This window comes from Rhinolophus sinicus, linkage group LG11 (genome assembly GCF_036562045.2).
Source record: "Rhinolophus sinicus isolate RSC01 linkage group LG11, ASM3656204v1, whole genome shotgun sequence".
NCBI classification, from domain to species: Eukaryota; Metazoa; Chordata; class Mammalia; order Chiroptera; family Rhinolophidae; genus Rhinolophus; species Rhinolophus sinicus.
Window position 1 is genome coordinate 13,557,989 of NC_133760.1, and position 12,284 is coordinate 13,570,272.

At 40.1% G+C, this 12,284-nt stretch overlaps 1 protein-coding gene across 1 annotated transcript in view; it reads left to right on the top strand.

Moving 5' to 3' along the window:
• The window catches only part of LOC141566944 (uncharacterized), a 49,038-nt gene that overhangs the window by 4,355 nt on the left and 32,399 nt on the right, over positions 1-12,284 (top strand). The gene's annotated exons all lie outside the window — the stretch shown is intronic.

A 12,284-nucleotide genomic window follows, 5' to 3' on the forward strand; every position in this document is an offset into this window, starting at 1 on the left:
TCTGACCCCCATAATTGCATTATAATGGTCCATGAGTGCTAAACACTATGTGTATTGACTGCCATAATCTCCCAGACAGTATTTACCTACCTGTGTTTAGTTCTCACTATAGTGTCTTGTGAATTCCCACTACCCTCAGGAAAGCTTCTGAGGTAAAAATTTTCAGATCTCCTTAGTCACCTCTTCACTCCAGCCCCCTATTTTCTGTCACAGTTCTTCTAGGTCATTCAGCTTCCTTAATGCCCTGGCCTTCATAATAATAATAAGAAATCAATCACATATTAAAACAAACCCTAACATACCTTCACTGTCTTCTCTGTGTCCATCTTTATGCCATGTGCTTCACAAGGACCTTCTCCCCCATGGGCCTCAAACACATCAGTTTAGATCCTGCGCCCGGGCCTTTGCATTTGCATTGCCCTCTTCAATGAGCATAGCTCCTCATTGTATCTTCCAATGGCACCTCTACGCAGAGACCTTCCCTGCCTGCCTGGTTTAAAATTCCAACCCCACCCTTCCTCCTTTATCCTTCTCTAAAGCGCTTACTGCCATGATGTTCTATATATTTCACTTATTTGTCTATGCCTCCCACACTAGAATGTTTTTCCCTGTTTTGTTCACCACTGTGAGTCTAGACCCATGCCCGACATACAACAGGCATTCCATAAATTCTCACTGAAGTGTCGACTCTACTCATCCCATGACTTCCCTTTGATCCTTTTATACTGTAGCATAAGAAATGCTCCAATGGGGAGAACCACGTTGCCTAAAACACACCGGGCTTTTTCACCTCCATTCTTTACCTGGGCTGCACCTCCTTACAGGCCCTAAAGCTGTAACATTGTAAACCTTTTGGCCTGATAGCAACCTGTTTAAAGAAGGGAGAACTGAGGCACAGGAAATTCCATATAGATGCTTGGTGTTTGAGGATTCCCTGCCATGATTCTGAAATACCATAGTCACCTCCAGAGTGATTCCAAAAGAGCCCACTAACTCTGCCGCAGCATGCCCTGTCCCCCCCCAGTTGTACCTCAACAGGGTCTTGCCCACCCCAAAACCTAACCTATAGACCTGCTCATTGTGCTCTGACAAGTATGCCCAAAGCCAACAGTATGGGGGGGGGGGGCAATAGTATGCAGACAGGGGCAGACCTTCCCCAGAAGCTAGATGTCTGACCCAAGACTGGGGCTGTAATGTCCTCACAGATGCAGGCAGAGGGTCTGAGTGCTCAGCTGCTGAATGGCCAAACTGGAACCAACAGGGTGGTTCCTCCAGGTCATTCCATTGGCAATGCTGGGATTGAGAAATAGATTGTGCAGACAAGCTCCTGCCTTTGTGAACAGCAGCATGGGGGTTGAGGATGGGGGCAGGACCTAGTCAAGGGTGCAGAGCTAGGGTTGCCTCTTTAATCCCCTCATCCAAATTGGGCAGTGCTTAGTGACATCCCATTACCCCACCTTAGATCAGTATCTGATCTGTTATTGGCTCCCCTTTATCTTTTTTTTTTTTTAATTTTATTAAATTTATTGGGGTGATAATTGTTAGTAAGATTACATAGATTTCAGGTGTACAATTCTGTATTACATCATCTATAAATCCCATTGTGTGTTCATCACCCAGAGTCAGTTCTCCTTCCATCACCATATATTCGATCTCCCTTACCCTCATCTCCCACCCCCCACCCCCCACCCCCCTTACCCTCTGGCAAGGCTCCCCTTTATCTTATGCCTTCACAGTATCCGATGATCCACCATACACCTTTCCCTATATTAGAACAATGTCTGGTGACCCTCTATTACCCCCCCTTTTACCTCATCCAGCACTATATCTGGGGCTTCACTCAATGTCTTGACCCCCCATTATTCCCCAACTTAGGACAGTGTTTGCTGACCCCTCAAGAGAGTGTCTGGAGATACCCCCTTATCTCCTTCTTAACCCACCGCAGCACAATATCTGGACACCATTATTCCTCATTTACCTTACTCCAGTATTATGTTTGTCACACTGCATTAATTCCAGGAAATTGTGTTTGGAGATCTCATTAGTTCTTCCACAATTACCTCTAGCATAATGTCTGTTACTTCGCCCCATTTGTGACAAGGTCTAGTATCCTCCATACTCCCCATTTATTCCCACTTTGACCTAAGGAGTGACTGATGACCACTTACTGCAATCAGAATAAAGAACCGTGATATACTTCACCTAATCCAACTATTAATATCATGTCCCGATACTTTAATTACCCCTCTAGCAGCATGGCTCTTGTGCCCCCTCCATTACTTGTCCATCACAATAATAGTGACCAGTTATCTTTCATTACCCCATCTAGCAGTATCCATAACTATCCCCAACACAGCCTGTGGTGATGCCCCCAGTACCCTCTCTGAACTCTGATGTGTACCGCTAACCTGTTTTCCCTCCCCCCAAGTAAGGACGAAGACTAGTAACGCACCATAAACTCCACATTACTTGGGTGCATTTTGGAGTCTCCACTGCCCTCTGCCATAGGACCCTCATAAACAACCAGCACAATATCTTTTGATTCCCCTTACCCACTAACACAGTATGTGTGACTGCTCCATTAAATCCTAGTAGTATCTACTATTTCCTATTGACTGCCTCTAACACAATGGATGCTGATTTCCTGTTGCCCACATTTCTTCCTGAGGCCCTTCAGTGTGGCTACTGCAATGTCTCCAGCACTGCTTCTCCACATCCCCACTATTTGCATGACAGGAGCCCTGGAGGATGGAGGAGGGATGAGGTCCTAGCCTTATAGACCCCTTCAGGGAATTGTTGGCTTGGAGTGGGCTGGAGGACCTGGGGGCCCCAGGAGACCACAAGCTGAGCTTCCCATTTACTATATGAGGAGGGATGCAAGCAGAATACAGAAAGCTGTGGATATGGATTGAAATTCTGGTTCCAACACTGACCTGCTGAAGGACTCTGAGCCAGCCCAGCAACTTCCCCATGGCCTCAATTGCCTTACCTGTAAAATGGAATTGCAGAGCATTTAGTGACTTCATATGGGTCACATGAAGGGAGCAGGGCTGGTGGAGACCAACAACAGTATCCTGTTGTTGATAATAGTAGTAGTTATAAATTGACACAAGGATCTGACCAGGCTGCATGGCTGTGCCCAAACCTCACAAAGGGAAACACTGTAAATTACTTTCAGTTATTATGTATTTATTATAACGTTTCTGTATTCTGTATTTATTCTGTATTTATTAGTAATAATACGTTTAAAAGTCAGATTTCTTGAGACAATTTATATACATTAATATTTACCCTTTTTAGTATACAGTTTTGTGAATTTGGACAAACACAAATACATACACTGAAGTAATTAAGACAAAGAACTGTTCCTTCATTACTCTAAATTCCCTCCTGTCCCTTTTTAAGTCAATTCCTCTTCCCACTTTCAGACCCCTTGGAGTCACTGATCTGAGTTATTTCCTCTCTCTATAGTTTTGCCTTTTCCACAATGTACATGAATGTGTGTGTACCCATATATGTGTAAGTATGTATGTATCCCCTTTTGAGTCTGACTTCTTTCACTTAATATGCTGTATTCGAGATTTATCCATATGGTTGTATGAGATACAAATGGAAAATAAGCTGATGTAAAGACACTCAACATCATTAGTCATCAGGAAAATGCAAATTAAAACTATGATGAGATACCACTACACACCTATTAGAATGACTAAAAAAAATTAAAAACATAGTACCAAAAGTTGGCAAGGATGCAGAGCAATGGAAACTTTCATGCATTGCTTGTGGGAAGGTAAAATGGTATATACACTCCGAACACAAGATTGGCAAGTTATAAAGTTAACCTAGCAATGCCACTCCTAGGTATTTATCCGAGAGAAATAAAAATTTATGTATGTAACTGAATGTTCACTGAAACTGTGTATAACTTCCAGAAGACTGGAAACTACCCAAATGTCCATCAGTGGGTGAATAAACAAATTGTAGTACATCTATACAATGGAATACTAGTACTCAGCCATAAGAAGGCTGATTTATGACACCATAAACAAATGATTTATTGACACAGCTACAACATAGATGAATCTCAAAAGTATTGTGTTTTATGTGGTAATTCAAATTATATTTGATAAAAGATTATTAGATGTTATAAATACAAATATATTTGTATATTATTTTATATGTGCACATCATTATATACTAGTACTATTGATATTTACAATATATAGCACATCACAATATTGTATGTTCCTTATAATAAAATGTTTCTATTATATGTACTGTATGATTACATATTAGATTATGTTATTTATATACATATATTTTTTAATTAAAGTTTATTGAGGTGACAATTGTTAGCAAAGTTACATAGATTTCAGGTGTACAATTCTGTAATACATCATCTGTATATCACATTGTGTGTTTACCACCCAGAGTCAGTTCTGTTTCCATCACTATATATTGGAATTTTTATATTTTTGTATATCAGACTTTCACAACAGTTATTTGTGTTTTTCCATGTAATAAAAGAGGGCATAAGGTCTGGAGAGCCTGCAGTTGTAGCTGGTCCATATTTTTATTATTTGTCAACAAGTTCAGTTCTGGCTATTTTAAAAATGATTTTAATATGTATAAATTTCTAAAAATTATTTATCTTATTAAAGTATAGTTTACATACAATATTATATTAATTTCAGGTATACAACAGTGATTAGATACTTATATACCTTAAAATATGATCACCATGGTAAGTCTAGTATCCATCCGTCACTGTATAAGTTAGTACAATATTATTATATTCCCTGGGCTATACATTATTATCCCCTGACTTATTTATTTTATAACTGGAAGTTTGTACTTCTTATTCCCTTTTACCTTTTCCACCCAAGCCCCACCCACTCCCCTCTGGCAACCATCAGTTTGTTCTCTGTATCTATGTCTGTTTATCTTTTGTTTGTTGTTTTGTTTTTTAGATTCCATGTATAGGTGAAGTCACACAGTATTTGTCTTTCTCTATCTGACATATTTCTTTTAGCATAATACCTTCTAGGTCCATCCATAGTGTTGCAGATAGCAAGATTTCCTTCTTTTTTATGGCTAAGTAATATTCTGTTGTGTGTATTGTGTCTGTGTACACACACACACACACACACCACATCTTTATCCTTTCATCTATCGATGGAAACCTAAGTTGCTTCCATTTCTTGTCTATTGTATATAGTGCTGCGAGTAACAGGGGTGCATATATCTTTTTGAATTAATGTTTTCATTTTCTTTGAATTAATGTCCACAAGTGGAATTGCTGGATCATATAGTAGTTCTAATAATTTTTTGAGGAAACTCCATGCTGTTTTCCATAGTGTCTGCACTGATTTACAGTCCCACCAACAATGCATGAACGATCCCATTTCTCCACATCCTCACCAACACTTGATATTTGTTGACTTTTCCGTAATAGCCATTCAGACAGGTGTGAGGCGATATCCTACTGTGATTTTGATTTGCATTTCCCTGATGATCAGTGATGTTAAGCATCTTTTCATATCCGTTGGCCATCTGTATGTCTTTGGAAAAATGTCTATTTAGGTCCTCTGCCCACTTTTTAATCTAATGGTTGTAGGTTTGTTTGTTTTTTATGTTGAATTGCATGACTTCTTTATACACTGGATATAAACCCCCTTATCACAAATACCACTTTCAAATATCCTCCCCCTTAACTAGGTTGACTTTTCATTTTGTTGATGGTTTTTTTCATTGTGCAAAAGCTTTTTAGTTTGACATAGTCCCATTTATCTTTGCTTTTGTAAACATTACCCAGGGACACATATCAAAAAGAAAATTGCTAATGCTAATGTAAACGAGTTTACTGCCTAAGTTTTCTTCTGAGAGTTTCAGATCTTATATTTAGGTATTTAATACATTTTGAATATATTTTTGTATATTGTGTAAGAAAGTGGTCCAAAATTATCACAACTATGGTGGTGGCAATGGCCTGACAGAGAGTTTCAGTCCATGTCCCAAGTGCCTACCAGTGGTATCTGCCTGAGCGTGGCCTACCAGTACTTCATCTTCTGGTTCTCACTCTTTGTACTGAGAAGTCATTCCAGGGGGTTGTACCTTCGGGGATGAGGGTTGCTGCTTGGAAAATGCTCTTAATTTTTTTCCCCACCCTGTCTATTAGCCCCTCAGCCTTAGGTTGGCACACTGCACATTTCCTCTTGTGGTTTTCGATGTGATATTATTGACTTTGATCCCTCTAAGGGCTCTTCGTGCTGGTTATTAAAGAAAACTAGAGCCTTTCATGTTCATCACCACTGTACAGATGACAATTATCTGACGGGGAGAATTTTAGTCATTGATCCAAGTGCCCACCCCTGGGACATGCCTTACATGGGACTCGACACAGCTGCCATCAGAGTCCAGACCCCAGCACTTCACCTCCAGGTTCTCCTGATGGTCTGCTCTAAGACACACAGAGCGCCTTGCCTGGAAGCCAACACACTTTTTCCTACAGTGTTGGAGTCATGTCTTCTCTCCAGACACCCCTGACTGCCATCCCGAAACACCACACCCCCAGTCACAGCTAATTGCCTCACCCAGCAAAGTCCAGGTCACTCCCTAATGGAACCACGTGGCTTCCACTAGGGCATGTTTGCCAGTTGGTTCTACCAAGGCCTCATTTCTTCCTAGACAAAACACAGTCTCACATCATGTTTTGAATCTTTCCTTCCAGTAGGTGGAACACCATTGTTAAGACAGAAGACCGAGAAAGATTTTGCTCAATGAATATGACACACTTGTCTAGGCAAGGCACCTAGAGAACAAAGAATCCACTGGGTAGGCAAATCCCATCCATGCTAATCTCACCCCCTTCTCTGGACCTCGGCCTTCAACTCCACAATGCTGGGCTCTGGGAAGGATGGAGAAGAGCGTTGAGGGGAGGGGACGGAGAGAAGAGTAGACGGCTCTCCCGCCTTTCTCTTCTCAGGTCCAGAGTTTGTAGACTGCTGGGGCTCTGCCACCACCACCACTGCTTCCTCCTTTGCCCTGGCGGAAGCCTGACTTGCTGGTGAAATGCTGGCACACAGCCTACTGCGTTGGACTCAAATCCAGACTGGGATGGTTGGGAATATCAGAGGAAGGGGACGGATGAAGTCCTGTGAGGCGGGGTGGTAGGGAGGTGGGGTGAGGAGGAATGTGGGGTAGGGTCTGGCAATGCAGATTTCCCAGCCCCACTGGAAGTAATGGTGGGCACCAAGTGCCAGAGAGCCTCCCGATATTTAACTGCCACGTGTGGATGTGGGACCAGCTCATTTTGCATCTCTGCCCCTCCTAGCAGTCTCGACATGGATTCTTCTGTACATCCTTAGTTATAGGACTTTGTTCGGCTAGACTTCAGGGGATTCTCAATGATGGTTGTTCTATACTTTAGTTGTAATTTTGATGTGGTTGGGAGAGGAGGCGAGTACAGCATTTACGTACTCCACCGTCTTGACCAGATGCTCATGCAAATTGTTTTTCCACTATATATAAGGTGTTGTTTTTCTTGCTGCTTTCAAGATCTTTTTCTGCGTTTTTAATTTTCAGAAGTTTAACTATGATGTGTCTTTGTGTGGATTTATTTATTCTATCTGGTGTTTTCTCACCTTCTTGAATTTGTAGGTCCATGTGTTATTTTAAATGAAATTTGGTACATGTTCAACTATTAATTACTTTGAGCACATTTTCAGCCTCTCCTTTTCCTCCTCCTTTCTAAGACATTGAGGATAAGAATGTTAGGTCTTTTATTGCAGTGTCACAGATCCCAGAGGTTCTGATCTTTTTCTACAGTCTGTTTTCTCTCTGTTGTTGAGATTGGGTAATGCGTAATGCTCTGTCTTCAAGTTCATTGATTTTTTTCCCCCCTCCCTTATCCCCTGCATTCTTCTGTTTAGCCCAGCCATTGAGTTTTTAAATTTGGTGATTGCATTTTTCATTTCTAAAATTTCCATTTGGCTCTTCTTTGTATCTTCTGTTTATTTACTCAGACTTTCTATTTTTTTTTTTTTTTAAGGATTTTGTTGGGGGAAGGGGAACAGGACTTTATTGGGGGACAGTGTGTACTTCCAGGCCTTTTTTCCAAGTCAAGTTGTTGTCCTTTCCATCTTAGTTGTGGAGGGTGCCGTTCAGCTTCAAGTTGTTGTCCTTTCAGTCTTAGTTGTGGAGGGCGCAGCTCAGCTCCAGGTCTAGTTGCCGTTTCTAGTTGCAGGGGGTACAGCCCACCATCCCTTGCGGGAGTCGAACTGGCAACCTTGTGGTTGAGAGGACGCACTCCAACCAACTGAGCCATCCGGGAGCTCAGCTGCAGCTCAGCTCAAGGTGCCGTGTTCAATCTTAGTTGCAGGCCCGCTGCCCACCATCCCTTGTGGGACTCGAGGAATTGAACTGGCAACCTTGTGGTTGAGAGCCCACTGGCCCATGTGGGAATCGAACTGGCAGCCTTCGGAGTTAGGAGCATGGAGCTCTAACCGCCTGAGCCACCGGGCCGGCCCTGTTTCTCTTTCTTGCATTTAGAACTTTGACTCATCTGAGACTCACTAAGGGGCATTTAATTTCCACAAATATCATTTGCGTTGCATAAATGACATAAAAGTAAAGCACAAACAAGAAGTCAGTTTTTTTTCCCCCTTTCTTTTGCCTCCCCCCACCTCACTCCAGTTCAAGCCGTTGTTTCTCAGTCTAGTCTTGTAGGACACAGCTCCCTGGCCCATGCTGGTATTATGAGCCTGGTGCTCCCCCCAGGCTGAGGCAGTCGGTCACCAGTCAGGCCACTCACACTAGCTGCTAGCCACTCATGCTGGCTGCTGGCCACTCATGATGGCCACCGACCACTCATAGCGGCACACGGTAGTCTGTGGCTGCTCCCGCAGCAGCACACAGCAGCCCGTGGCAGCCCAGCCCCAGGGAGAGCAGTTGTTCAGAATCTTAGCTGTAGAGAGTGCAGCCCACTGGCCCATGTGGGAACCAAACCGGTGACCTCAGCGTTAGGAGCACAGTGCTCCAACCACCTGAGCCACCTGGCCGGCCCGGAAGTCAGTTTTAATGAAAAAAAAAAAAAAGATATTTATGAATAGTTGGTTAAAGCAATATACAAATACACACATAACATCATGTACCATTCAGAGAGAGTGGGATCAATTTGTCAGTACTTGTATAATTGATATAGAAAGAAATTCATCAGTTTAGGCTAAGCTATACCATATTAAGAAGGAACCCTAAATCTCAGCAATATAACAACATACACTTATTTCTTGCTCATGCTTTATATCCAATATTGCTTGGCCTAAATCTCTTCCATCTCAGTCTTCATTTTGGTACCATGCTGAAGGAGCAAACTCTATCTGAGCTAATGGAACAATATTTTAGAAAAAGAGAAATGGTAATCCTATACATTCGGACACAAAACTAATACTTGGAAATGGTACATATCAATTCTGTTCATACTTCACTGGCTAAAGTAAATATAATGGTCAAGCTTGATGTCAATGGGGTAGGAAAATATAATCCCCCATAGGGAGGAACATTGTAAGTCATATGGCTAAGTCTGACGTCAAGAATGGGAGGAGATATAATTTTCCCATTGGGAAAGACAATGAATATTTGGAAACAATAATATAATGAACTGCCAATGGTAAGACATAGTTTGTCTTACATTCCACTCACCACTATAAATGATCACATCCATATATAATCTCCATTCATGTATAGTACTTATATTAATAGGACATATTCCCTCTAAATTTGTTAATTCCATTTTTTGTATTAATTACTATTGAGAAAGCATGTGCCCTAAATATTAATATCTGTCGTTCATTATTTTTTTGGTCATCAATAGGAAGATCAGTTTTATATCTTCTACTTTATAGGGAAAATGTGAATCTGAAGACAGTATATTAAAGCGGTAACATCCAGTTGTTAAACAGAATGGAAGGAATGGAGAGAAACTTCATTTTTTATAATATTAGAGAAACGAATATTTTTATATACCTGGTCTTTAAACTGCATCTCTTGCCATTAATCAACTATAGTTGACCCTTGAACAACATGGGGGTTGGAGGTGCTGATCCCACACAGTTGCAAATCCATGTATAACTTTTGACTCCCCCAAAACTTTACTACTAGTCTATTGTTGACTAGAAGCCTTACTGATAACATAAATAGTTGATACACATATTTTGCATATTATATGTATTATATACTGTATTCTTACAGTAAAGTGAGCTACAGAAAATGTTATTAAGAAAATCATAAGGTAGAGAAAACATTTATAGTATTTATTGAAAAATATCCATGTGTTCAAACTTGTGTTGTTCAAGGAGCAACTATACATGAATCATTTAGTGGCTTTATACTTCTCACGTCCGTTGTAAAAAGCAGTATATACAGAAACAGCATCCGCACATGATGGGAAACACAGACATGATCTTCCTTTTGGCAAGTGAGTCAGTAACCAGAATGAGGTACAATTTTGGTTACTGAGAAAAAGACCAAATATATTTAGAAGTATTAGATAATATAGATGGGAAAAATGTGATCATAAATGGGAAGGCCAAAAAGGATGTTGGTTTATGGATGATAAATGATTCTTAACAACTAACATCCTCACACAAAAATAATCAGTGGAATCCCTACTTAATGTATGTGTGTGCATATAAATTTAAGAAGAATATTAACCTATTGGAAAGTAAATCAATAATAGTGATAGATCATCTTTCAAATATTTCCTAATTATCCCCAACTCTTAGTATTTACACCCTGTGTAATCCCTTCCTCTTGAGTGTGAGCTGGACCTGAGTACTGACATTCAATTACACAATACAGCAATAGAGTTTGGGTATCGCTTCTGGGATTAAGTTGCAAAAAGACTGTGACTTCTGCATTCCTCCCTCTGTCTACCTCTCAGCTCTTGCTCTGGGGAAGCAAGCTGCTGTGTTGTGAGTAGACCCTTTGGGAGGCCTATGTGGCAAGGAACTGATGTTTCCAGCCAATAGCCAGCAAAGACTGAAGCCTGTACAGTCATATGAATGAGCTCAGAAGTGGGTCTTTCTCCATCTAAACCTTGATATGACTGCAGCCATGGCTAAAACCTTGATTGAATCCTTGTGAGGCCTGAGTCTGAGTTCCCCAGCTAAATCATGCCTGCATTCTTGACCCACAAAAACTGTGACATAATAAGTGTTGTTTTAAGGTACTACATTTTGAGGCAATTTTTTTTTTTTACACAATAGGTAACTAATACAAATAGCAGTAACAAAATCTTCCTAAGTGAATGCATGTACAAACCAGGCCTTGAGGATGAAATCTTAATTACCAGTAGAGACTCAAAAGCTTAAATATATATGTATCTATATAGATGTAGATGTAGATAAATAGACTTTAAAGATAAGCTTTAAATATTAGGATATCAAAACATACAAAAATGGGAAAGAATTATAGTTTGCAGACAACAGTAATATGTAAAATATAAAAGATATCATAACCAAACAGGTTTCCAGTGAATTCAAGTATATTAACTTTAATTATGTCAATAACTCAAAGTAAGGAAGAAAATAACAAAAACCAATGTTCCCATGTCAGCCCTTGAATGACGTATAAGCTCATAACAAGAAATAATATGAGATATAATGTGGAATAACAGAAAATTTGTGAGATACAACATAGTAAATGATAGTGATTTTAGGTTCCATAGCATTCCAACTTTGGGATACTCCCTTAGTTCTATATGTTGCTTTTATTCTATTCATGTTGACCAATTTGAATGTAAATAGTTCTAGGCCAGAGAGATTTTTCAATACTGGCCGCATACTCCAATCATATTTTCAGTTTTCAATTTTCATTTTGAAATAATTAGAGACTCTCAGGAAAATACAAAATTAGTACAAAAATAGTAACAACCTAAATGTCCACCAATTAATAAATTATGACAAAATGTGATATATCCACGCAATGGAACATTGTCAATAAAAAAGAATGAAGTACTGGTATGTGCCACAATATGGGTGAACCTTGAAAAATATTATGCGAAGTAAAAGAAGCCAATCATGAAAAATTTCATATTATATGGTTCCATTTATATGAAATGTCCAGAACAGACAAATCCACAGAGACAGAAAGAAAACTAGTGATTGCCTGGGGCTGGATTGGAATGAAAGGAGCAGGAAAAGGGAATAATTGTAATGTGTATGGAGTTTCTTTTGGGAGTTTTTTAAAACGTTCTAAAATTAGATTGTGGTTATGGTTGTTCAACT